We start from the raw sequence: 27,233 nt of genomic DNA, 5'->3' as shown, positions 1-27,233 counted from the left end.
TGGTGATTCCATACAAATTTTGACATTATTTTTTCTAGTTCTGTGAAAAATGCCCTTGGTATTTTGGTACGGATTCCTTTGAATCTGTAGATTGCAATTCAGTATTTTTTGTACCCATTTAATAGATAAAATTACCATACAGTGAAATGTTCACATTCTTAAAGTTCATTTTGATGAGCTTGATATATGCTCCAGAAAGTTTCTTCATATCCCTTCCCAGTTAATCTACTCCAGAGGAAATCTTGTTCTTATTTTTTTTTTACCTTGGATTAATTTTACTTAATCTATAGTTTTAAATAAAATGAATGCTATACTATGAACTCTTTGTGTCTATTTTTGCTCAGCATGTTAGCAGTGAGATTCTTCCCCATTTATGTATCAACATTTTTCCTATGTAGTGCCAAGTAGTATTCCACTATATGAATGTTACAATTTGTTTTTCCATTCTCCTGTTGAAGTATATTTGGATTTTGTCTCATTTTTAGCTATTTTGGATAAAATCTCTATGAATATTCTTGTACAAATCTTTTTAGGGAGATATTTTTACATATCTCTTTAGTAAAGTTTCATCTCATATAAAAAATATAATCCTGATGGGATTATGATGGATATTATTTTGAAACAGTCTGTTCTATTCTGCTCTATTCTCAATCAGACTCAATTTTGATCCACTGACCTATTTATCTTTGTGCCACAGCCACACTGTCTTAATTAGTGTTGTTGGAACATAAACTTAAATTCAAGCAGTTTGTCCTCATAATGTGTACTTATCTTTCAATATTGTTTTGGCCATTGTAACTCTTTTGCATTTCTACATATAATTTAGAGTCAGGTTTCAGAGTAGATGTGTTGGGTATATTTTGATTTTTACTCTTAAATATTTTACGTTATTCAAAATAGAATTTTAATTTCATTTTGTTTGCTGATAGTATGCAGAAATAGAATTTATGTTTTGTATTGATCTTATATTTTTGAATCTTGTTAAATTAACTTATAACAGTAGCTTTTAATTTGTTTAGGAACTATTACATAGAGAGTCATATTTTGTTGCACTAAAAGAACAGTTTTTTTTCATCCTTTTCAATATTTAGGCCTTTTGTTTCTATTGTCTTATTGCAATGACTTGGATATCCTGTGTAGTGTTCAGTAGAAATGGTTAGAGCAGGAGGATCATAGTCCTTTTCTGGATCTTAAAGGGGAAGCATTCAAAATTTTATTATCATTATGTTAGCTCTAGGTTTTTCATTGATACTTTTTTCAGATTAAATAATTTCCATTATATTCCTAGTTTGCTGAGAGTTTTTATCATGGATAACTGTCAAATTTTGTCAAATAATTTTCCTGCATATATTGAGATGATCATATGGTTTTATCATTCATTCTGTTAGTGTGGTGAATGACATGGATAGATTTTCAAATGTGAAACCAACCTCGAATTCTTTGAGTAAACTCTACCTAGTAATGTTGTATAATCCTTTTGGCATATTACTAGTTTCAATTTATTAATGCTTTGTTAAGTATTTTTGTCATTGTTCATGAAGATATTGATCATTTGTTTTCTGTTCTTGTAATGTATTTTTCTGATTTTAAGATCAAGATTATGTTGTCTCTTTTGGAAAGCACCTAAGGAGGGGGTCTGGTTGTCACAGGAACCAACGTTGATTAGATGGTGTGAACTATCAGTCCCACCCACAGAGAGGAGAGAAGGGTTAGAGATTGAATCAGTCACCAATGGTCAATGAGTTAATCAATCTTGCTTGTATAATGAAGCCTCTATAAAAAAAACAAAAAGATGGGATTTGGAGGGCTTCTGGATTCGTGAACATGTAGAGGTGCTAGAAGAGTGGGGCATTCGAAGAGGGCTCGGAAATTCTGCCGCCCCCCCTTCTCCATACCTTGCCCTCTGCTTCTCATCCATTTGGTTATTCCTGAGTTATATCCATTTATAATAAACCAGCGATGTAGTAAAAAAAAAAATAGAGTATGTAATCCTCATAAAATGATTCGGGAAGTATTTCCTCCCCTATTTTCTAAAATAGTTCTGTAGGATTGGAATTATTTCTTATATACATGTTGGATACAATTCATGTGAAAACATCAAGGTCTTGTTTTCTTTGTTGGTAGATACTTAACTGATGATTTAATGCTTTTAATAAGTAAAGGGTTATTCAGTTTTCTATTTCTACTTGGGTCCATTTGATAATTTGTGTCTTTAAAGGATTTTGTCCAATTTATCTAAATATTTGAATTTATTCGCATACAATTGTTAATAATACCATTCATAATTTTAAAGCTTAAATGATTTGCAGTAATAGTCCCTATTTTTTTCCCTGATACTGGAAATTTGGTGCTTCATTCATTGTTCTTATCTATCTAAGATTGCATCAATTTTATGGATCTTTTAAAAGGACCAACTGTGCTTTAATTGATTTTCTTCTTTGTCCATTTTCTAAGTCATTGATTTCTGCTCTTATCTTTTTTATGTTCTTTCTTGTACTTTGGGCTCAATTTGTTCTTTTTGTAGTTGTGTAAGGTAGAAACTTAGATCATTTACTTGAGGTAATTGTTCTTTTCTAATCTAAGCATTTAAAGCATAGCTTTCCACCTAAACACTGTTTTAGCTTTACTCATGGGTTATTTAGAAGTATGTTGTTTAATTTCCAAATAATTGTGAAATTTCTAGATATCTTTTATTGATGCTGGTTCCTAACTTATTTTCCTTGAGTCAGAGAACATAGCCTGAAAAATTATAAAATTTGAAATTGATTGAGACTTGTTTTACAGCCCAGTGTATGGTCTATGATGTTAAACATTACATGTGCACTTGAAAAGAATTTGTTTTGTGTAGTTTTGGGGTTAGTGTTTAATATATGAAAGCTAGGTGAATATGTAGTTTTACTATCAATAACTGAGAGAGGAGTGCTATAATTTTGAGGTATGATGATGGATTTTACCTGTTTCTTCTGATTTTTGTCAGTTTTTTATGCATTATTAGGCACATTTAAACTATGGTTATATTTGTTTCTTCATGAAGTGACGGGGTTTTTTTTATTATGAAATATCTCTGAGGAAGTGCTCTTGTCTTGAGGTATTCTTTATCTGCTGTTAGTATAACCCTTCAACCTTTCTTATCTTTGATTCTCACATTCATTAGCTTTTTTTTCTTATATTTAACGTGAATTTCTTGTAGACAGCATATATTTAGTCTTTTTTATCCAGACTGGCAATATCTGCCTTTTAAATAGAATGTTTAAACTACTGGCATTTAATCTAATTACCTGTATGGTTGGATTAAGTTTACTATTTTGCTACTTTTTTATTTGTCCTGTATGTCAATGTTGTTCTTGTCTTTCTTTACAGTCTTTACTTTGGATTTTAAAAATATTTTTTAGTATTCCATTTTAATTCTTGTGATCATTTAGGCACACATCTTTGCCTTAATTTTAAAGCTGCTGCTTAAAAAATTAAAATATACATTCTTTACTTATAGTATACTTAAAGTTAATATTGTTTCACTTCATGGTAAAATATAAAAACCTTGCAATAGTATAATTACATTTCATCCCTTGTTATCTGTGCAATTGTTGTCATATATATTTCATTTACATATTTTTAAACCATACAATGTAGTGTTATCATTTCTGTAAGAGAATTTTGTCCCCATTTTCATAATGAAAAAATGCCAAATAATCTATAAAATCATAACTCTTCTTGACACCACTGGAGAACTGAACTCACAAGGCAAATGCAAAAATCTTATTTCCCCAAAATGATAAGACTCTCTCAAGAGTCTTGTGACAAGAAGCATAAACTATTTCATGGGAGGAAGAGGAAGCTGGCATAGACATGCTTAAAAGTAAATTAGCTGTAATTGTAACAAATTCTAAATGGTTGAGTGTGGACTAACATATCAGTTTGGAATAACCTGGAGCCCCCTACACAAGGGAAATGAGATTGACTTAACAGTCTTCTACATGGACCTCCACTGGTTACTCACAAGAAAGGTTGGGGGCTGGGCAGAAGACAAGAGTGAGAGTAATTGTTGGTGCAGGGGTACAGTCTCCAATGCCAGGCCAGTAAAAACCCTATAGTCTTTCTTGAATCCTTCTCTTGTGTGAAAAAATTGCCTTAAACCACTGGGGAAGGAAAAAACAAACTGTCTTTCCCCCAATACTCAGGCAAAGATTCAATTCTTCTGAATGAGGGGTAGAACCACGACTCTTCTGACACAGGGTTCAGGTATAACCCCACATTTTAGGGGAAGGGCACAGGAAAGTCCCATCTACCCTTTGAGAAAGGGTAGGGAAACTTCTCTCTAGCCTGCACAGTGCAGACAAAGATTCTCTGCTTCTGGAGGAGGGGGTAAAAGCAAAAGTCATCTGCCAGTGGGGGAGGGACATAAAAATGTCTCTCATAAAAGACCTTACCCAGCTGCAGGGCAGAGTTTGCTCACACAAGGTGAGAAAATAGGCATGATTAGACCTTATCCGCAAAGGCAAAGTGCGCAGGTCCTGCCTAAAACATGAGTTTTGACAAGAAAAACTGAGAATCTCTTTTGCCAGCTCTACAAGCCTAGCACCAAATAACAAACAAGAACACTCTGGGTGTGGCAAGAGTGCATAGGAAGACCTCTTTTGTGACACAAGTGGGAAGGCATTGCTGAAAGCTGAGCAGGAATGCTAAATATTACTCCTCAGTAACCAAGCCTCACACTAAGTACAGAGTAACCACTGCTTACCATGGAGAATAAAATGGAAGACTGCATTGTACTGAATGTAGCAATACAACAAACCAACTCAATTACTAGCTACATTTACTCAACTCCCTCAACTAGTGGCCAGGCAAAAGAAGTGTAACCATTTGTGGCAACAAATACCACTTGACTCAGTCTTTGTTGCTTTTCTAGATAGTAATTCTGGTACTCAATTAAAAGACACATAGCAAATTCAGGAAGAAACATTCATTTTTATGAGATAAAGCAATATATAGAAACAGACTCAGATGAGCCAGAATTTGTTCTATCAGGCAAGAATTTGAAAATAACTACCATGTGATAGATAAGTCACTTAGCTTGATTGTAGTAATCATTTCACAATGTATGTGTATATCAAAAAATATTGTGCATCTTAAATATATACAGTTTTATATGTCAATTATACCTCAATAAAGCTGAAAAAATAAAACAACTACTGTTATATGTAAAAGGATCGAGTGGTAAATGTGGACAGCATGCATGACGAGATGTGGAATTTTAGCAAAAAGATAGAAGCAATGCATGTGCTACCACAAACACAGAATTTATAATCAAACCACTCAATAACAAAGGTAAAAATAAATTTGGGGGAAGGCAGGTAGGGAAAGGAAATTCAATATAGAGAAACAAAAAAACAATTTTAACCTACTTCTCATGAGACTCTTAGAAAACAAAAAGACAACGGATTGAAATTGTTAAAATATGGAAGGAAAAAAGTCAGCCAAGAATTGTATACTTTTAAAAAATGAAGGTGAAATGAAACTTTTCCAGTGAAACAAAAGCTGGTAGAATTTTTTTTAACCAGCTTGCCTTCTCTGTGAAAAATTAAAATCACACAAATTAAGTTCTCTTACCATAACAGAATTAAATAAGAAATCAATAACAGAAACAAATTTGAAAAATCCCCAAATATTCAGAAATTAAGCAATATACTCTTAAAAAAAACTGATTGTATTATATAATAAGTTCTATACTCATACAACAAATTCTGTCTGTACATAATTACAATGGGCTGTTGAAATTATATGCATGATTATATTTCTGATATATGTATATATATATAGTATCTTAAAATATATTTGTAAGTATCTAAATATATTTTTGTTTAAATAAATATATATAAAACATATTTAATTGTATATTTATGTAATTTCAACCAAATTTCTATGAGTCCCATTTGTTTCTTTGTCAGATACGTCTGGCCATTCCTGATAATTTCTTATTGCTTGCTCATCTTTGTGACCCCAATCTTTACTTCTTTAAATGTTTCTTACATATTCTGTATCTAAATCTGTTGTTTATAGTTTCTGCTTATTCTCTGTTATGGTGGTTTACCTCCTCATGGTCTTGTTGATCTTTGACTTTGAAATTTTTTCTACTTGGTTTCAATCTGTTGGGAGTCCTTCAGTTTCTAAATTTTGGACATTTTCCTCTAAACAGAATCTGTGTCTACTTCAGCCAGGTGTGAGGTAGAAATAAGTACTTTATTCTTCCTTGAGATTCCTAAATTAATCTAGATGTCTTAAATTTCATCTTCTCCACCTTTTGATACATCAAGGTTTTAGTGTCACAATAGCAGTGCTTCCGTTGGCATTTTCCATCATGGTAATCCAGTTCCCCCCTTCTTGCTAACTGATCACCCCCAGCTCAGATTTATTCTTGTGATTTTTACCTTTTTCAAAGCAGGGTAAATTGTAAGGTTTTTGGAGATCTACCTACATCTTGTAAATCCTGTGATATTTTACTAAGTATCTTCTTTCTAAGATAAAATCATTTTATAGTAGAATTGTCTTCCAAATGATCTAATCTACCATACTACTGGAAACAGAAGTCTCCATCCTCACCCCTTTTAAAAATTTTGTTGAATATTTGCCTGATCTGTGATCTCTCTGTGATCCTTCAGACCAGTGTACCTTCAGTGTTAGACCTAGGGCTTAGATTAGAGTAATAAATCTATATCAGTAAGGACTAGAAGCTGGTGACTAGAAATACCTGCTAAGGTATGGCAGCCTGAGAGCCTGCCTGAGATATCAAGAAACAATTAGCCCAATCAGGTAAGTGTTGGGTCTTTGTCAACATGAAATTGATTGAAATCTTGTTCAGCAGATGGTTAGTGAGAAGGTTAAATGCCACCTGCAGTCATACTGGGGAAAGATAAAGGCAATCTATTTCCGTCAAGGAACTGTGGGAGGATTGGCATTCCTGGGGTACAGGCAGTTCATGACAAATGTTCCCTTTAATGATCCTTATCATTTGGTTTATGCTAATGCAACTACAGTTTCTGCTTTTTCCCTGCCAGACTACAAGCTCCATGAAGGCCAGGACCATATCTGCTTTATTCATTACTATTTTCTCATAAATATTTCCATATTTTTGAATGAATGGTTATCAGAGCACTGACTATGTAGAATGCGTGACCAACAGCTATTTTGATAATATATCCAAAGTGACAGATAATATAATGTTCAAAGTCAATTAATATAGTAAGAAGTTTCTAGAAAATTCTTTATTTGAAGATATAGTTCACTCTCTGAAATAGATTACTTATTGTAGAATGAGAAGAGGCCTCATATAATATTCTTTAAATAGCTCTTTAATTTAGAATAATAATTAATAATAAATAATAAACTCAGTGAAATGGGGATATAATATTCACCCTGCTTACTTTTATTGCTGCTACATCTACAGTCCTATTGTGGTCAGGGAAGATGAATAAGAAATTGAACTACCTATATAGAGGAGGGAGATTTCAGAGGGAGGTATAGATTTGGAGGATCAATATAAGAAAGATCTTACTTGGAGAGTAGTCTGTACTCTAAGCCTCAGAAGCAAACGTCTAAGTTGAAGAGAAGTCCACTGTGAAAATTCAGAGAGACCAGATCATGTTTGCATGGATTTTAAAGCATTGTTAGTTTTTTTCTTGAACTACCTAATCTCACCTATTTTATACCTCACTTCATAATTCGTCCATTGTCTCCCCATCACCAAACAGCAATAAATTTTACTACATCTAGGAACACATTCCTTTCATACAGACCTTGCTGCTTACTGTCATGTGGAATGACTTGATACCAATTATTAAGGTTGTTGGAAGAACTGAAAAAATATATTTATGACTCAAATTTATATTAACTTCAAACTTGCTCAGAATTTACAAGTACACAAAATATGTGTTGAACTTTATATAAATTAATCTAACCTGGTGTGAGGTGCAATATAATTTTTTTTTCTGGGGGATTATTATAGGCACAGTGTTCTAGTAATAATATGTAACAACAGTTAAATAAATAAATTATATATGTATATATGTGTGTGTATGTGTATATATATATATATGTGTGTGTGTGTGATTTTAATATCTGTTAACAGTTGAGAAAACCATTTAATCCCAATTATCCCAAGTAAGAAATGCAAACATAGCTATTTTTCATTATACTTTATTTACTAAACAAAACTACATCTTAATTTGCTCTGAACTTCCGAATCTCCAGTTGAAAAGGTTGAATCTTGGATCCAAAATTTTAATAGCAAAGGTGGCTCACCTGTACAGACATGTATAGAGACCAGAGGAGAAAGATAAGACAAGTTGATGTCATGGCATTCTTTTAAATTTAATTGTATATGAGAACTAGCCCCCAACTTCATCTCGTTAAAGAACAAAGAGCTGACAGGGATAGCTCTCTAGGGTTATTTACCAATTATCTTATTTATCAGAAATAAAACACAAGCAGAGAAAACTGCATATTTCCAAAACACAGATGGCAAAGACAGAGAATTTTGTAGAAGTACAGAATAAGGAATGGACATTTATTTCTGCCTTCCAAAGCACACATACAGATCATCCAAGATCTCTGCTTCAAATAAAAATTGCATAAAGGCTATTGTATTGTAAATAATGGATTAGAGATAAGGCTCACTGCTTTAAGGTTCATAATAACTTTAAAATAATTTTTAGAGTACATATACTTAGTAAGAGAGAAACAATGTTAAAATCATCTGGAGACTGCTCTCCCAACCAAGGTAGAGCATAGGGCTGACAGGTCGCTTTCAAGAGAGTGGGAAATAATTATGTTTAGTTTTGATGGTGGAATAGATGCCAAGGTATCTAGAAAACACAATCAAGACTGGGATTCTGAGTAGATGGTCTTGGTTTGGCTTTCAGAAACTGAAACTGGCTATGGTCAACAGATTTAGATGTGAATTATGTGTAGAGAGGGTGTGTGTGTGTGTGTGTGTGTGTGTGTGTGTGTGTGTGTGTGAAAGACAGAGGGGGACAGAAGAGAGAATTGGGGTTCAGTGAGGGTGGCAGTAGTCACAGTATACTGAGGTTGCAACCAAGTAGAAATTAGTTACAATAATTCATGATTGTTATCAGGATTCACAACTGTAACCTGGGCAGAAGGTATAGAGTTGAGTTAGGAACTATGGTTTAAGCCAGGCATAAAGATACTGGTAGGGGCAGTTTCAGTTCAGGTGACTCAGGGACCAGGAATTATATGCCAGTCATTATATGCCCACAAAGTTAAGCTCCATGAGACCAGAACAGGAACCAGGTAGTACTTCACATTGTGGGTAATGTAGGGTGATTATAGCAGAGGATTAAGGCTATAGCTGGGCCTTTTAAAGAGGAGTGGGTATTGCTCCTATCTGCATATTGGAAAAGGCCTAACATTCAAAATCATAAATATTCTAACAACCTATGAGATAATGGTTCCCATCACACAAAGGATTTTTTTCTCTTTTCTTTACAAAATTTACCACAGGATTCATTTGAATATTATATATATTTTTTAGTTTGGCTAAGCAACTTTTCACCAATAATCCTCTGTTTTAAACTTTGATAGAGCTTTGTAATTTTCTTGTAATACTTGCATTCTGATATGTAATAAAGTTACTTGTTTATCAATTTGGTCTACAAAAAATTGTTATATGAGCTCCATGAGAATATTAATTTATTTAGTTATTGTAAAGGAAATATGTTTGTGAACAGTATATATTAATATTTTCATAAAAATTGAGACAGTACTATAAATTAGTTACCATAAATAACTTCACCACCAAGAAAAAACAACTGAAATAAAGGAAGTCTTGAATCTGTAGACTGAGATGTCTTACCATATATGAGGAAAAATTAAACAAGAATGATCCCTATATGTCAAAACCTGATGAATTTGTTGGACTACAAATGTAAATAATTCCACTAGCATCCAAAGAGAATAAAAAATAATTTACTAAGTGAGGAGAATCAAGAATATCCCCTAATTTGTATCTTTTAATTTTTTTTCTCCTGGTTAGACTAGGGTCATTTGTTTCTGTTAGGACCACAGGGATAAGGTACCATTTTACCACATAATATCCAGGGAATTATACAATCAGTATGACTAATTACTGTTGATGTTCACCTTGATCTCCAGGCTGAGGTAGTATTTGTCAGTTTTCTCCACTGTAAAATTATTTTTCCCCTTTTCTACACTGTACTCTTTAGAAGTAAGTCACTATGTGTAGCCCACACTTAAAGAGGATGGGAGCATAACTATAAAAATTATTTGAAATTCTTCCACATGGGAGATTTATCTCTTCTCTCCAGTTTATTTGTTCAATCCTTGGTTTATATAAGTATGGACTCGTGTATATTTATTTTATATTTGGGTTATAATTCTATACTACTTGTTATATTTTGTTGCTCAAATTGTTCCAGCTGAGCTCTTTCAGTTGATTCCTGATTCCCTTTAACATATTCACATCATTGTAGGCTTTTTATTTGTTTGTTTGTTTGTTTTTGTTTAGCACTTTCTAACTTTCTAGCACACAAGATATTCCAGATTTATCATGAGTATCTCCTGTCCTAGTCCTAGAGTCAGCCATTTCTCTAAGGAGTCCTGGTTCCACTGTTGGAGAATAGTATAAGAAATTAAAATTTGGGTGCTAGTTGTGCTCATTACTATTGTGATATCTAGGTCCTCTCAGCTGATAGAGAGAGGAAATATAAGTGCATTTAGTTACCTGTGTACTAATTACACACTGTGTACTAGTATACACCTGTGTACTGATTACACTATTATAAATCTATAATATTTCTGTATGTAACTATCTGTTTATATATTAAGCTAAGCCTAAATTCATACCAGTGTCTCCTACTCTAATCTATTACATGTAAATGATTCTAGCCTCCTCTTATTACAATATCATACAGAATAGATTCATCACCTTAAAAAATTCACCACGTTATGACTTTATTAATGTTTGTTAAGTGGATCACAGAGTGCCAGATGATGAGCTGCAGTTCAACAATAGTCCATAGAGAAATTGAATTAGAGAAGTGTATTACTCACAGGTCACTCAGTTTTTGCTTGTCTGAGACAGTCTTTATTTCTCCTTAACATTTAAAGGATAATTTCACTGGACATGGAATTCTAGGTTGGTATGTTTTTTTTTTCTTTCAACACTTTAAGTATTTCATGCCACTTACTCCTTTCTTGAGTGGTGTCTGAAGAGAGGTCAGTTGTAATTCCTATCCTTGTTCCTTTATAGTTATAGTCCCCATCCCCTGCTGTGACTTCTTGCATGATTTTGTCTTTGGTTTTGTGCAGTTTGAATATAATATACAGTATTTTGGTCTTTATTATCCTTGTTTTTTTCTGAACTTCTCGATCTGTGGTTTGGTGTTTCTCATCAATTTTAGAAAATTATCAGTTATTATTACTTCAAGTATTTCCTTTCTCTATTTTTTCTTTTCCTTATTTTATTCCAAGTACACATATGTTACACATTTAAAAACTTATCCCACTGATCTTGAATGTTCTGTTCTTTTTAAAATTCTTTTTACTCTTCTTATTTTAGCTTGGGAAGTGTCTATTGACCTATATTCAAGCTCACTGATTCCATCCTCAACTATGTCCAGTTTACAGATTAGCTCATCAAAGGAATTCTTCATTTCTGATACAGCATTTGATTTCTAGCATTTTATTGTGTTTCTTTCCTAGAGTTTCCGTCTTCTGCTTACATTACTTACCTGTTTCTGCATGCTGTCTACTTTTTCCTTTAGTGTCTTTAACATATGTATCATCATTAAGTTCCCTATCTGATAGTTTAATCATCTGTGTCATATCTGAGCCTAGTTTGATGCTTACTTTATCTTTTCAGACTATATTTTTTCTTACTCTTTGGAATGCCTTTCAGTTTTCTTGTTGAAAACTGAACGTGTTGTATCGAGTAATAGGAATAGGCTTTAGTATGAAAATTTATGTTAATCTGGCTAATTATTGGACTTTTTAATATTTTATGTTTAATGTTTTTTGAAGCTCTATGTGCCTAAGGCTTCAAATTCCTCTAGTGTTCTTTTTTTGGTCTCCCTTGTTTATTTTGGAATTCCCCAAGTACTCTTACTCACAGAGGGTCTGTTTGCAATCTTTCATCTGCAATCCCCTATTATTACACTGGAGCCCTGTTGGTGTGGTGGTAAATTGTGAGAGAAGGGAAGTGTTTTGTAAACCTCAGTAATTTGTAGGCTCGTGTCTCTGGACTCAGAGTTTCAAACTTTCACAAGTGTTTCTTCACTGGTATTGCTTTCTCTCTTTTAGATAACACAGGAAAGTTACAGAGGGCTAGGGCAGGAGGAATGTGCTTTCCCCAACTGGAAAAAGGTTCTGGTAAAGTCTTTTTCCCTCAGAATAGGCATTTGTTACAGAGAAGGCTCTGGATGTATTTCATAATGATTAATCTTCCCCTCTCCATGCCAGAATCATGAGGGGATCTTTCTGGAATTTCACCATGAGAACCTAGTAGGACTACTGGAAATAAAACCATGAAACTGTGGGGCTCCTCCTTGAACTGTGGCCCCTGGGAGTTTCTCACTCACACACCAATCAACTCTCAATTTCCAACAGTTTGTAAAAATTACCATTTAAGTGTTCCTACCACTTTGGCCCCAGCAGCTTCTGTATCAAGCAAGCATATCTTGTTTGTGACTTTCTGGGTTTGCCTGACTCTCCAGATACCTGGATAGAGGTTTTTTCTGCCATTTCAGTTGAAAGTCCAAGATTTTAAGATTTTCAGCTTATTTTTGTAAGGATGAGATCACAACTTCTAAGCTCTATATATTGGCACTAAAGCTAGGTTTTAACTTTATTTTTAATATAAATTAAGTTGTAAGTTCATATAAATAGTTTTTATCATTTGTGAATTTAAAATTATATATATATTATTAAAATATATGCATTTTAAGTTTGTTAAATTATATAATATGTATGAATGACATGGAATTTACCATTGTAATCACTTTAAGTGTGCAATTCACTAACATTAATTACATTTACAGTGTTGTTATAACCATCACCACTATCTGAAAAAGTTTCCAAAACTTTTACACCGACTCAAAGAGAAACTTTTTGTACCCATTAAGCAATAATTCCACATTCCCCCTCCTCCAGCTCCTGATAATCTCTATTATAATTTCTGTCTTGATTAGTTTGCCTGTTCTAGATATTTAAAATAGGTGGAATCATACAATATTTTCCTTTGTATCTGGTTTATTTCACATAGTGTATTATTTTTGAGTTTATCCGGACTGTAGCATATATCAAAAGTTCATTCCTTTTTACGGCCAGATAATATTCCAGTGTATGTATATAACAATGTATGTATATCCATTCATCTGTTGACGAACATTTGGATTGTTTTCATCTTTTGGCTATTGTAAACAATGCTGCAATGAACATTGGTGTACAGGTACCTGAATCCCTGTTTTCAGTTCTTTTGGGTATATACCTAGGAGTGGAATTGCTAGGTTTTATTGTAAGTATATGTTTAAGTTTTTTGAGGAAGTGCCAAATTCTTTTCCACAGTGGTTGAAACATTTTGTATTCCAACCAGAAATACATGCAGATTCCAATTTTTAGGTATCCTTGTCAACACTTGTTATTTCCTGTTTTTTTTTTATCATAGCCGTCATAGAGTGTGATAAATGTTGTATCATTGTGGTTTTGAATTGCATTTGCCTAGTGTCTAAGGCTGTTAAGAATCTTTTTATATGCTTATTGGTCATTTGTGTATCTCCTTTGGAGAAGTATCTAAGTCCTTTTTCCATTTTTAATTGTGTTGTGTTTTGTTGTGGAGTTGTAGGAGTTCTTTATATATTCTAGATATTAAACCCTTATACATGCTTTGAAAATATTTTCTCCCATTCTGTAAGTTGTCTTTTTAACATGGATTATGTTTTTCCCTTTTGGCAATATGATATTGTTTCTCTTTGTGGATCCCTGAGTTTATCTTACTTGGAGTTTGCTGAGCTTCTTGGATATATAGATATATGTCTTTCATCACATTTGGAAATTTTTCATCCATTACACTTTCATATATTTTTTCTGCTCCTTTTTCTCTCTCTCTTCTCCTTTTGGGACTCCTATAATGCATATGTTGTTCCATTTGATGATGTTCCATTGTTCTTTTAGGTTCTTTTCACTTTCCTTCATTTTTTCTCTTTCTGCTCCTCAGACACAATAATTTCAACTGCCCTGTCTTCAAGATTGCTGATTCTTTCTTCTGCCTGATTAAATATGCTGTAAACACCTCTAGTATTTTTTTTTCCTTCAGTCATTGTACTTTTCAGCTCGAGAATTTGTTTGGTTACTTTTATAATTTGAATATCTACTGATTTTCCTATTTTGCTTTACATCATTTTCCTGATTTCATTTAGTTTTTTTTGTTCTTTTCATTTGACTATTTGGGCATATTTAAAACAGTTTTTATAAAATCTTGCTCTAGTAATTCCAGTGTGTAGGTTTCCTCAGGGATGGTTTCCGTCAGTTTATTTTGTTCTGTTGAATTGGCTATGTGTTCTTGATTCTTTGTTTGCCTTGTTATTTTTTTGTTGAAAACTGGACCTTTGAAATTATAATATGGTAATTCTGAAAATCAAATTTTTTCCCACCCCTCAGGTTCACTGTTTTCTTTAATTGTTGAAGATTGTAGTAGTCTAATTGATTAATAACTTTTCAAGATTATTTTTGAAAAGTCAGTATTCCTTTTTGTGTGTGACTACTGAAGTGTCTGTTCATTTTGGTTGTGTTCAGCTAGTAGTCATAGAAATTTCCTATGGAGCTAAAAAGAGAAAAAAAAGCACCTCGCTCATTCTTTGCAGACTGTCACTTTGAATTCTCTAACAGTTATTCAGGCTTGTGCTGAGCCTAGGGATTAACCTGAGGTAAAAGTCTAGGGTCTTCTAAGATTTTAATGTATGCATGTGTCTTACCCTGTTCTTGCTTGTGGCTTTCTAAATTTCTCAATAAACATGGGTATTTTTGAATGACCTAGTTTTTCAAAGAAATTCTCCCTAGCTTTTCCTTCCAGACTTTAGGTGGTCTGTTATATGTCTCAGCTTTAATCTTTCTTCACAGGTTTCTGAGGGTTCTTTGTTCACCTTGCAAAGCTTTCAAGAAATGACTGACAGTTTTCTGGCCTGTTAGTTCTGAGTTCGGTGAAACAGAGACAAATGCCTAGTATCCGTACTTCACATAGCCCCTAGACAGGTCAAAGCCAACATAAACAATAATTTATGATTAAGGCCTGATCTGTTCCTTCTGTAACTTGAGAGAGGATGCCACACTGGGAATGCAGGCTGTCATCTTCAAGACTGCTGTCAAGCCAGGGAGGGATGGGGAGGAGCAAGTAACATGCTACAAAGATTTCCTACCATTGTTAAGTTGTTTTTTTCTTGATTCAATGTTTGTTTGATTACTGTAAGCCTTTGACTCTTTTCCAGGATTATGACAAAGTTGACTCTGATGGTGCTTGTATTTTGGTCTTCCTGTGGAGGATGAGAGCTTGGAGCTGTCTACTCTGCTATTTTGCTAATGTCAGTCCTATATAATTTGATTTTAAGTAATGGGAATATGTTCACAAATTTCCTGAAAATTTACCATTAAATTCTCATGACCTGATTTGAACTAGCTCTAACACATTTGTGAGTTTAAATTGTTTTAAAGGTATATTATCTGTACTTTGAATTACATCATGGTATCCAACCAGAACCATGACTTTTGCCCTCAGAGAATTTCTACTCTGAAGACAGTTACTCCAAGTAGGACAGTGTGATACATGCATTGAAGAGAGATTTCCGGGATATTTAGTCTGGTTTTGATATTTTCATAAGCCAAAATTCTCATGATGATAGCATTCTGATCCCTGGTCCCATCTTTTTTATTTTTTATTTTGAAAGGTTTCTTTTTAATTAATTTATTTAATTTATTTATTTTTGGCTGCGTTGGGTCTTAGTTGCTGCACGCAGGCTTTCTCTATTTGTGGTGAGCGGGGGCTACTCTTTGTTGTGGGCACAGACTTCTTATTGCAGTGGCTCCTCTTATTGTGGAGCAGAGGCTCTAGGCGCATGGGCTTCGGTACTTGTGGCTCGTGGGCTCTAGAGCGCAGGCTCAGTAGATGTGGCACATGGGCTTAGTTGCTCCACGGCATGTGGGATCTTCCCAGACCAGGGCTTGAACCCATTTCCCCTGCAGGTGGATTCTTAACCACTGCAACGCCAGGGAAGCCCCCTGGTCCCATCTTTATTGTGTGTGTGTGTGTGTGTGTGTGTGTGTGTGTGTAATGGTTCTGTCATCTCTTCCTAATTATGGCATTGTCTCTCCACTGTAAGAATTTAAATGGTTCCCTAGGTTTTGCAATGCTTAGCTAGATGCAGCTAATCCTCTGGTCAAATAACACAGTGCTTCTGAGCATAGCATTGAACTTTCTTTCAATTTTTGTACTCTTACTGAAATCCAGTAGCACTGCTTTTATATCATCTCTAAAATTAACCATTCTTAAATGGCTGAAATACACCCTACTGCAATTTTCAGTCAACAAAAATGTTTAATAAAATCTATTATATATTTTAAGAATTGCTGTCTGATTATACCAAAATACTAATTGCTCATAGTGGGGGATTTATAAAGTTAATTTATATATTGTTACATTGAAAAATAGGATCCTTTAATTTTTAAAATAAACACTTCCCATCTGTTATATGAATTCCTCTGCAACTTACAGGAAAAAGCAAAGCTTTCCCTCCTGTACTGTTCACATTCCAGTGCTACAGTACAGATATGTTAAATAACAGGAGGAAATGATTCTTGAGCTGACTTTGAATCAGATGCAATCAATTATCCATTGAATATGTAAAGCTTGGCTATGTAATAGTTTTGGTTTCCTAGTTAATTTGACATTGCAATAGAAAAAAATAAAAGATTATATGAATAAAGCTACTTACCATAGAACCAAGTTTAGGTTCTCATATGATTTCAAAACTTATATTAAATAGGTTGATTTATATAATACATATATAAAAGTCTAAAAATAACTTTAATTATTTCCTTCCGTCCTCTAGTCACTCCTGTCACTATTCTTTTGATTCAGAGACTTGCCAAAATTTACCCATTGGCACAAGCTTTATTTTTAGGTGTGTTCTTTCTCAACTAAAAGTCATTGATGCATAGAAGTTTTGCATTTATTCACTGATTTGAAAATAATAATACATGGTATTTAGCGGTATGTCAAAGGAGAATACAATGCAGTCATTCTCTAAGCTGTAATTGCAGGCAGTGGCTTAGTGTAAAGTAATTTGCTTTTAAACAGGAGAGAACATATGGCCTGAGGAGAGAGAGTCAGTGCTAGAAGGTATTATTTCTATTATTTATTTTCGAATTTCTCCAAAATCTTCTCTATATTGCTTAAAACAAGCAAGGCATTGACCACAAAGTTACCATAGATCAATATGTCCAAGTCTACAAGAACACCTCAAAATGCATTGGAAAATAAAAAAATATAAAGGGTTTATGATATCAGGTGGTTGTAAAACAAACACAGGAAGAATATTTTGGGTCATAGGAGCTTGAACACTTGCTCAAATGCCCAAAACACACATAACTACTCCTATTCAGAAATCTCCCAAACGGAGGGGAGAACTTCAAGATGGTGGAAGAGTAAGACGTGTAGATCAGCTTCCTCACCACAGATATATCAGAAATGCATCTACATGTGGAACAACTCCTACAGAACACCTACTGACTGCTGGCAGAAGACCACAGACTTCCCAAAAGGCAAGAAACTCCCCACGTACCTGGGTAGGGCAAAAGAAAAAAAAAAAAAACAGAGACTAAAGAATAGGGATGGAACCTGCAGCTCTGGGAGGGAGCCATGAAGGAAGAAAAGTTTCCACACACCAGGAAGCCCCTTCACTGGTGGAAATGGGGTGGGAGGGGAAGCTTCAGAGCCATGGAGGAGAGCACAGTAACAGGGGTGCAGAGGGCAAAGCAGAGAGATTCCCGCACAGAAGATCCATGCGACCAGCACTCACCAGCCTGAGACGCTTGTCTGCTCACCCGCCGGGGTGGGTGGGGGCTGGGAGCTGAGGCTTGGGCTTCGGAGGTCAGATCCCAGGGAGAGGATGGGGGTTGGTGGCGTGAACACAGCCTGAAGGGGGCTAGTGTGCCACAGCCAGCTGGGAGGGAATCTGGGAAAAAGTCTGGACCTGCCGAAGAGGCAAGAGACCATTGTATCAGGGTGCGCGTGGAGAGGGGATTCAGAAAACCACCTAAACGAACACCAGAGATGGGTGTGAGTCGTGGCTATCAGCACGGACACCAGAGACAGGCATGAAATGCTAAGGCTGCTGCTGCAGCCACCAAGAAGCCTGTGTGCAAGCACAGGTCACTGTCCACACCTCCCCTCCCAGGAGCCTGTGCAGCCTGCCACTGCCAGGGTCCTATGATCCAGGGACAACTTCCCCCAGAAAGCACACGGCGCACCTCACACTGTTTCAATGTCATGCTGGCCTCTGCCACCACAGGCTCGCCCCACATACTGTACCCCTCCCTCCCCCTGGCCTAAGTGAGCCAGAGCCCCCTAATCAGCTGCTTCTTTAACCCCATCCTGTCTGGGCAAAGAACAGATGCCCTCATGTGACCTAAACGCAGAGGCGGGGCCAAATCCAAAGCTGAACCCCAGGAACTGTGTGAACAAAGAAGAGAAAGGGAAATTTCTCCCAGCAGCCTCAGGAGCAGCAGATTAAATCTCCACAATCAACTTGATTTACCCTGCATCTGTGGAGTACATGAAGAGACAACGAACCATCCCAAAAATGAGGCGGTGGACTTCGGGAGCAAAGATATATATTTTTTTTTCCTTTTTCTCTTTTTGTGAGTATGTATGTGTATGCTTCTTTGTGTGATTTTGTCTGTATAGCTTTGCTTGTAGCACTTGTCCTAGGGTTCTGTCTGATTTTTGTTTTTTTTTTTTAGTATAGTTCTCAGCACTTGTTATCATTGGTGTATTTGTTTTTGGTTTGGTTGCCCTCTTTTTCTTTCTTTCTTTTTTTTCTTTTTTTTTTAATACTTTTGAAATATTTTATTATTTTTGTTTCTTTTTTTTTTTTGTGGTACACGGGCCTCTCACTGTTGTGGCCTCTCCCGTTGTGGAGCACAGGTTCCAGACGCGCAGGCCCAGTGGCCATGGCACACGGGCCCAGACGCTCCACGGCACGTGGGATCCCCCCAGACCGGGGAACGAACCCACGTCCCCTGCATCGGCAGGCGGACTCCCAACCACTGCGCCACCAGGGAAGCCCTAAATATTTTATTTTAATAATTATTTTAATAACTTTATTTTATTGTTTTCTTTCTTTTTGTTCACTTCTCTTCTCAGCTGTGTGGCTGACAGGGTCTTGGGGCTGCGACTGGGTGTCAGGCCTGTGCCGCTGAGGTGGGAGGGCTGAGTTCAGGACATTGGTCTACCAGAGACCTCCCAGCTCCATGTAATGTCTAACAGCAAAAGCTCTCCCAGAGATCTCCATCTCAACGCTAAGACCCAGCTCCACTCAGTGACCAGCAAGCTACAGTGCTGGACATCCTAGGCCAATCAACTAGCCAGACAGAGAAACAACCCCGCCCATTAGCAGAGAGGCTGCATAAAATCATATTAAGAGAACAGACACCCAAAAACATAACACCAGACATGGACCTACACACCAGAAAGATAAGATCCAACATCGTCCACCAGAACACAGGCACTAGTCCCCTCCACCAGGAAGCCAACAAAGCCACTGAACCAACCTAAGCCACTGGGGGCAGACACCAAAAACAACAGGAATTACAAACCAGCAGCCTGCGAAAAGGAGACCCCAAACACAGTAAGTTAAGCAAAATGAGAAGACAGGGAAACATACAGCAGATGAAGGAGCAGGGTAAAAACCCACCAGACCAAACAAATGAAGAGGAAATAGTCTACCTGAAAAAGAATTCAGAGTAATGATAGTAAAGATGATCCAATGTCTTGGAAATAGAATGGAGAAAATACAAGAAACGTTTAACAAGGACCTAGAAGAACTAAAGAGGAAACAAACAAAGATGAACAATACAATAAATGAAATTAAAAATTCTCTAGAAGGAATCAATAGCAGAATAACTGAGGCAGAAGAACAAATAAGTGACCTGGAAGATAAAATAGTGGAAATAACTACCACAGAGCAGATTAAAGAAAAAAAGATTGAAAAGAATCAAGGACAGTCTCAGAGACCTCTGTGACAACATTAAATGAAGCAACATTCAAATTATAGGGGTCCCAGAAGAAGAAGAGAAAAAGAAAGGGACTGAGAAAATACTTGAAGAGATTATAGTTGAAAACTTCCCTAATATGGGAAAGGAAATAGTTAATCAAATCCATGAAGTGCAGAGAGTCCCAAGGAGAAACGTGCCAAGACACATACTAATCAAACTATCAGAAATTAAATACAAACAAAAAATATTACAAGCAGCAAGGGAAAAGCAACAAATAACATAAAAAAGAATCCGCATAAGGTTAACAACTGATCTTTCAGCAGAAACTCTGCAAGCGAGAAGGGAGTGGCAAGACATATTTAAAGTGATGAAAGGGAAAAACCTACAAGCAAGATTACTCTACCCAGCAAGGATCTCATTCAGATGTGACAGAGAAAATAAAACCTTTACAGACAAGTAAAATCTAAGAGAATTCAGCACAACTATCCAGCCTTGCAACAAATCCTAAAGGAACTTCTCTAGGCAGGAAACACAAGAGAAGGAAAAGACCTACAATAACAAACACAAAACAATTAAGAAAATGGTAATAGGATCATACATATTGATAATTACCTTAAATGCAAATGGATTAAATGCTTCAACCCAAAGACAGAGACTGGCTGTATGGGTACAAAAACATGACTTGTATATATGCTGTCTACAAGAGACCCACTTCAGACCTAGGGACACATACAGACTGAAAGTGAGGGAATGGAAGAAGATATTCCATGCAAATGGAAATCAAAAGGAAGCTGGAGTAGCAAGTCTCATCAGACAAAATAGACTTTAAAGTGAAGACCGTTACAAGCGACAATGAAGGACATTACATAATGATTAAAGGATCAATCCAAGAAGAAGATATGACAATTGTTAATATTTATGCACCCAATATAGGAGCACCATAGTACATAAGGCGAATGCTAGTAGCCATAAAAGGGGGAATCAAAAAGGAATAAAATCATAGTATGGGACTGAAACACCTCATTTCACCAATGGACAAATCATCCAAACTGAAAATAAATAAGGAAACACAAGCTTTAAATGATATGTTAAACAAGATGGACTTAATATTTATAGGACATTCCATCCAAAAACAACAGAATACACTTTCTTCTCAAGTGCTCATGGAACATTCTCCAGGATCATATCTTGGGTCACAAATCAAGCCTTGGAAAATTTTAAAAAATTGAAATCATATCAAGTATCTTTTCTGACCCTTAATGCTGTGAGGTTAGATATCAATTACAGGAAAAACTCTGTGAAAACTACAAACACATGGATGCTAAACAATAAACTACTTAATATCCAAGAGATCACTCAAGAAATCAAAGAGGAAATTAAAAAATACCTAGAAACAAATGATAATGGAAACATGATGACCCAAAACCTATGAGATGCAGCAAAAGCAGTTCTAAGAGGGAAGTTTATAGCAATACAATCCTATCTCCAGAAACAAGTAACATCTCAAATAAACAACCTAACCTTACACCTAAAGCAATTAGAGAAGGAAGAACAAAAATCCCCAACTTTAGAAGGAAAGAAATCATAAAGATCAGAACAGAAATAAATGAAAAAGAAGTGAAGAAACAATAGCAAAGATCAATAAAACTAAAAGCTGGTTCTTTGAGAAGATAAACAAAATTGATAAACCATTAGCCAGACTCAAGAAAAAAAAGGGAGAAGACTCAAATCAATAGAATTAGAAATGGAAAAGGAGAAGTAACAACTGACACTGCAGAAATACAAAGGATCATGAAAGATTACTACAAGCAACTCTATGTCAATAAAATGGACCGCCTTTAAGAAATGGACAGATTCCTAGAGAAACATGACTTTCCAAGACTGAACCAGAGAGAAACAGAAAATATAAACAGACTAATCACAAGCATTGAAATTCAGACTGTGATTAAAAATCCTCCTACAAACAAAAGCCCAGGACCAGATGGCTTCACAGGTGAATTCTATCAAACATTTAGAGAAGAACTAACACCTATCCCTCTAAACTCTTCCAAAATATAGCAGAGGGAGGATTACTCCCAAACTCATGCTATGAGGCCACCATCACCCTGATACCAAAATCAGAAAAAGATGTCACAAAAAAAAGAAAACTACAGGCCAATATCACTGATGAACATAGATGCAAAAATCCTCAACAGAATACTAGCAAACAGAATCCAACAGCATATTAAAAGGATCATACACCATAATCAAATGGAGTTTATCCTAGGATTGCAAGGATTCTTCAGTATATGCAAATCAATCAATGTGATACACCATATTAACAAACTGAAGGAGAAAAACCATATGATCATCTCAATAGATGCAGAGAAAGCTTTCAACAAAATTCAATACCCATTTATAATAAAAACCCTCCAGAAAGTAGGCATAGAGGGAACTTACCTCAACATAATAAAGTCCATATATGACAGACCCACAGCCAACATCATTCTCAGTGGTGAAGAACTGAAATCATTTCCACTAAGATCAGGAACAAGACAAGGTTGCCCACTCTCACCACTATTATTCAACATAGGTTTGGAAGTTTAAGCCACAGCAATCAGAGGAGAAAAAGAAATAAAAGGAATCCAAACTGGAAAATAAGAAGTAAAGCTATCACTGTTTGCAGATGACATAATACTATATATGGAGAATCCTAAGGATGCTACCAGTAAACTACTAGAGCTAATCAATGAATTCAGTGTAATAGCAGGATACAAAATTAATGCACAGAAATCTCTTGCATTCCTATACACTAATGATGATAAATCTGAAGGAGAAATTAAGGACACACTCCCATTACCATTGGAACAAAAAGAATAAAATATCTAGGAATAAACCGACCTAAGGAGACAGAAGACCTGTATGCAGAAAACTATAAGACACTGATGAAAGTAATTAAAGATGATACAAACAGATGGAGAGATATACCATGTTCTTGGATTGGAAGAATCAACATGGTGAAAATGACTCTACTACCCAAAGCAATCTACAGATTCACTGCAATCCCTATCAAACTACCAATGGCATTTTTCACAGAACTAGAACAAAAAATTTCATAATTTGTATGGAAACACAACAGACCCCAAATATCCAAAGTAATCTTGAGAAACAAAAAGGGAGCTGGTAGAATAAGGCTCCCGGATTTCAGACTATACTACAAATCTACAGTCATCAAGACAGTATGGTCTGGCACAAAAACAGAAATATAGATCAATGGAACAGGATAGAAAGCCCAGAGATAAACCCAGACACATATCATATGGTCACCTTATTTTTGATAAAGGAGGCAAGAATATACAATGGAGAAAAGACAGCCTCTTCAATAAGTGGTGCTGGGAAAACTGGACAGCTATATGTAAAAGAATGAAATTAGAACACTCCCTAACACCATAGAAAAATAAAATCAAACTGGATTAAAGACCTAAATTTAAGACCAGACACTACGAAACTCTTAGAGGAAAACATAGGAAGAACACTCTATGACATAAATTACAGCAAGATCCTTTTTGACTCATCTCCTAGAGAAATGGAAATAAAACCAAAAATAAACAAATGGGACCTAATGAAACTTCAAAGCTTTTGCAGAGCAAAGGAAGCCATAAACAAGATGAAAAGAAAACCCTCAGAATGGGAGAAAGTATTTGCAAATGAAGCAACTGACAAGGATTGATCTCCAAAATTTATAAGCAGCTCATGCAGCTCAATATCAAAAAAACAAACAACCTAATCCAAAAATGCAGAAGACCTAAATAGACATTTCTGCAAAGAACATATACAGATTGCCAACAAACACGTGAAAGGATGCTCAACACAAGTAATCATTAGAGAAATGCAAATCAAAACTACAATGACGTATCACCTCACACCAGTCAGAATGGCCATCATCAAAAAATCTACCAACAATAAATGCTGGGGAGGGTGTGGAGAAAAGGGAACCCTCTTGCACTGTTGGTGGGTATGTAAATTGATACAGCCACTATGGAGAACAGTATGGGGGTTCCTTTATAAACTAAAAGTAGAAGTACCGTACAACCCAGCTATCCCACTACTGGGCGTATACCCTGATTAAACCATAATTCAAAAAGTGTCATGTATCAGAATGTTCTGCAGCACTATTTACAATAGCCAGGACATGGAAGCAACCTAAATGCCCATCGACAGATGAATGGATAAAGAAGATGTGGGACATATATACAGTGAAATATTACTCAGCCAGAAAAAGAAACGAAATTGAGTTATTTGTAGTGAGGTGGATAGACCTAGATTCTGTTATAGAGAGTGAAGTAAGTCAGAATGAGAAAAACAAATACCGTATGCTACCATATATATGAAATCTAAAAAAAAAACAATTGGTTATGCAGAACCTAGGGGCAGGACAGGAATAAAGACACTGACATAGGGAATGGACTTGAGGACACGGGGAGGGGAAGGTTAAGCTGGGACGAAGTGAGAGAGTGGCATGGACATATATACACTACCAAATGAAAAACAGATAACTAGTGGGAAGCAGCCACATAACACAAGGAGATCAGCTCAGTGCTTTGTGACCACCTAGAGGGGTGGGATAGGGAGGGCGGGAGGGAGACACAACAGGGAGGAGATATGGGGATATATGTATATGTATAGCTGATTCACTCTGTTAGAAAGCAGAAACTAACACACCATTGTAAAGCCATTATACTCCAATAAAGCTGTTAAGAAAAAAAAAGAGAAATCTCCCACGTGAAATATGTTCAAGGCTGGAGTTGTCAATGTAATGGTCCTTTTTCCTTGTGGTCTGAGGTTTTAGGGAATCATAGAGGATGATCAAGATAAGCCACATACTATACATAGTCTTCAATTCCTGTGGTTTAAAGTGAGTGTAGTACAGTTTGGGGTAATTCCAGATAGCCAGTTACGTTATAGTCATGAAAATTTAGGCCAAATAGGACATATATGAGTAGTGACTTTTACCCTGTGTAAAGGAAATTTTTATCAAAGCATGTTTTATTTTAATGACCAGAGAAGTATTGACATTGCTTTTCTTTCTATCCCAGTAACTTCTGGAGTTATCACTTAGAAGTCTCCAAAGAAATGAGGAGCAGATTGGTCATAGAAAATAATTTTCTGTGAAGAAATTTTCTAAAATACTTTATTAATGTCATCACATCTGTCTAACGAAGCTGGAGCCGCATATCTCTTTTTCAACTAGACTCAGAGTAAAACAGGAAGAATCATTTGACTCAAGTAATGAAATGATAAATATCACTCCATTGTGTGAAAATTATCACATTGCCTGGCTGACTTAGTTTTTTTCTTTTTCTATCACGTGTTAAGCCGTATTAGTGACATTATACAAAACAAACTAGAAGAGATGGGCCATAGTTACCCAAAGTGTTGTTTACATGATAGCAGCAAAGTGCTTCGCAACTGAATTATTGATGAATTTGTAGTTCATTGGTGGATAGAAAGCCCAAAACATTGGCTCTGAAGTTGGAGGTTTCCATAATACAAAAGCACAGGAATGAAAGAGTAGGCAATAAAACTGGCAAAAATAGATTGATCTGCTGTTTAGAGAATCCTACCACAATGAGTTTGCCCACAGCTGTTGATCAATTCCCAGTATACTCTAAAGGGAATGAATTATGTGGGAATATGATGATGAATCTCAAGCACTCTCTATGTAACTAAAATTACCTCTGCCTGAGAATGCTCCACTTATGATTTGATCCTAAACAACTAGTTTTCAAACCACAAATGAACTCATCTATCAAATAGTGTCTTGTTCTTTAGCTTACCTTTCTTGTTACGTTATAGGTGGAGGCAAAAATCTGTTCGAATCCTTCAGTTTGAATTATGTCCTGTATATAGGCAGCTTTACTCTGAAAAGGGGCATTTTCTTCATTGTTAATAAGAAATGCCACAGTTCGTACAACTGATGACTAGAAAGCACTTGACCTTTGCTCTGATCACAGTTATGTATCTCCAAAGATCTCCCCTTAGGTGTCAAAAAAAATTAGCATTAAATTGCCTAACTTGCTTTCTTTTTCAGCTGGTATGACATAACCTTTAAATAAAATGGTGTTTGTTTTAGAAATAAATTAATAAATATTTATTTCATTTCTTCACAAAATACTCAGTGTTTTATATTTATCAAGCACTATGCTAAGTCCTTTCATATGCATAATGTCCTAATTCTCACAAAATCCTTTTTTAAAGAGGAAACAAAGACATAGGTTCTGTAACCTAATTAAGGTCACATATCTAGTAAACAGGCAAAACAATTATATGAATGTATTATCTAAATTTTTAAGTCTGAATATTTGCCCCTATTTTTTCCATTTTTATCCAAATTTTCAAATTTATTTGCATACCATTATTCATAATATTCTCTCATTCTATTGTATTACTATTTTATCATGAGAAAATTGCCACTATTTTTTATTATTTTCCTCATTATAAAAATCTATCCCAGTAAAATTACAATATTTTAAATATACTGTTAGTTATGAAGAAGTAAAAGTAATATAGAAACTTCTAAACCAGGGTCTCTCAACATGGTCACTCTCAACATTTTGTACTAGATACTTTTTTGTCAAGGGAGCATCATCAGGGGAGGACTGTACTGTGCATTGTACATTGACACCAGCAATGTCCCTGGTTCTAACCATTTAGATACCGGTGGCAAACACTACGTACTCCTACTTGTGACAACCAAAAGTGTCTCCAGACAGTGTTAAATGTCCTGGGGGAAGGAGGGAAAATAACCCCTCCTTCTGTGAACTGCTGCCCTAGAGAAATCAATGTCATGTTTCCTCTTTCAGTCATTAAGTTTATTATCTAGTTTTATAGTTTTCAATAGCCTTGTAGAATCAGAAGTCCATTAAAAAATAAATACACTTATTTTCTTTAATGTTATT

The 27,233-nt window shown here is 35.4% G+C and overlaps 1 long non-coding RNA gene across 1 annotated transcript in view; it reads left to right on the top strand.

Annotated features, from left to right (window-relative positions):
- The window catches only part of LOC109552471 (uncharacterized), a 116,733-nt gene that overhangs the window by 2,288 nt on the left and 87,212 nt on the right, over positions 1-27,233 (top strand). The gene's annotated exons all lie outside the window — the stretch shown is intronic.

Source organism: Tursiops truncatus, chromosome X (genome assembly GCF_011762595.2).
Source record: "Tursiops truncatus isolate mTurTru1 chromosome X, mTurTru1.mat.Y, whole genome shotgun sequence".
NCBI lineage: Eukaryota > Metazoa > Chordata > Mammalia > Artiodactyla > Delphinidae > Tursiops > Tursiops truncatus.
The sequence above is the reverse complement of the archived record's forward strand: the minus strand, read 5'-3'. Positions and strand labels throughout refer to the sequence as shown.